Below are 1,200 nucleotides of genomic sequence, written 5' to 3'. Positions count from 1 at the left end.
GGCAGAGATAATCCAGTGGTTATGCAAAGAGACTCTCACAGCCTTACCACTAGGCCACCAAGGTATAGGTCATCTCCTGAGTTTCCTGGTTAGATCTCTGTCCCCTGGTGTCAGCACAGGGCCTCCCTGCTGCTGCTCCAGATTCTGAGGGCAGTAGCAATGAAGACTCACAGTTGTATTTAGTGAGTCTTAGGGGAGTCCTCTCCTCCCTTCAGCGGTGATATAGACTGGAGGTGGTATCTCAATTGCCGGACTGTTACCAACCACTTAATCTCTCCCTAGGTTCCTCTCTGTCCATGAGCCACACGTGTTTTCACTCACTGGTGATTTGGTGGGTTCCTGACATCGTTCTAGTTCTGTCTTGTTGTGGTCCCAGGTGGTCTCCCCTGGCATTCCTCGTTGACCTGGGAGAGGAGAGTAGAGAAACACATCTGCTGCTGCTCCACAGCCCCGCCTCCGGAAGTTTTCCTATTTTTATTTGCTTTTATAACCCTTTTTATAACCTTTTTGTGACTATTTAAAATAATTTAAATTATCTTTGTTTATTTGTTGGAAAGAGACAGCCAGATATTGAGAGGAAGGGGGTGATAGAGAGGAAAGAGATGGAAAGACATCTATAGCACTGCTTCACCACTTGTGAAGTTTTCCCCTGGCAGGTGGGGACTGGAGGCTTGCACCTGGGTCCTTTTGCAGTATAACACATGGCTTAACCAGGTGCACCACCACCTGGCCCCTTTTTATAATCTTTTAACACTGGAAGACATGTTACTATAACATCCTATTTATTCCAATGTCCTTCCTAACTATAATTATTTTCTCTCCTCTTCACCCCCAGCTGGGTCTTCTCACATGTATCATTTCACTGCTTCAGGACACTTTTTAAAAATATGTATTTTTGTTTACTTACTACTAGATAGAGATCTAGAGAAATTAAGAGGGGGAGAGAGAAAGGGGAAGAAACAGAGACACCTGCAGCTCTGCTTCACCATTTGTGAAGCTTTCCCCCTGCAGTTGGGAACCAGAGACTCGAACCTAAGTCCTTGTGCACTGTAATGTGCACTTAACTAGGTGCACCACCACCTGGCCCCAGGGACAGTTTTTCATTTGATAGGGAAACAGAGAGGAAAAAAAAGAGAGAAAGGGAGAGATATGGCAGTATCTTCCATGTGGTGCTAAGCTTGAATCTAGGCCACATGTATA

The sequence above is a fragment of the Erinaceus europaeus genome, chromosome 8 (genome assembly GCF_950295315.1).
Source record: "Erinaceus europaeus chromosome 8, mEriEur2.1, whole genome shotgun sequence".
Classification (NCBI taxonomy): domain Eukaryota; kingdom Metazoa; phylum Chordata; class Mammalia; order Eulipotyphla; family Erinaceidae; genus Erinaceus; species Erinaceus europaeus.
This window is presented reverse-complemented; position numbering follows the sequence as displayed.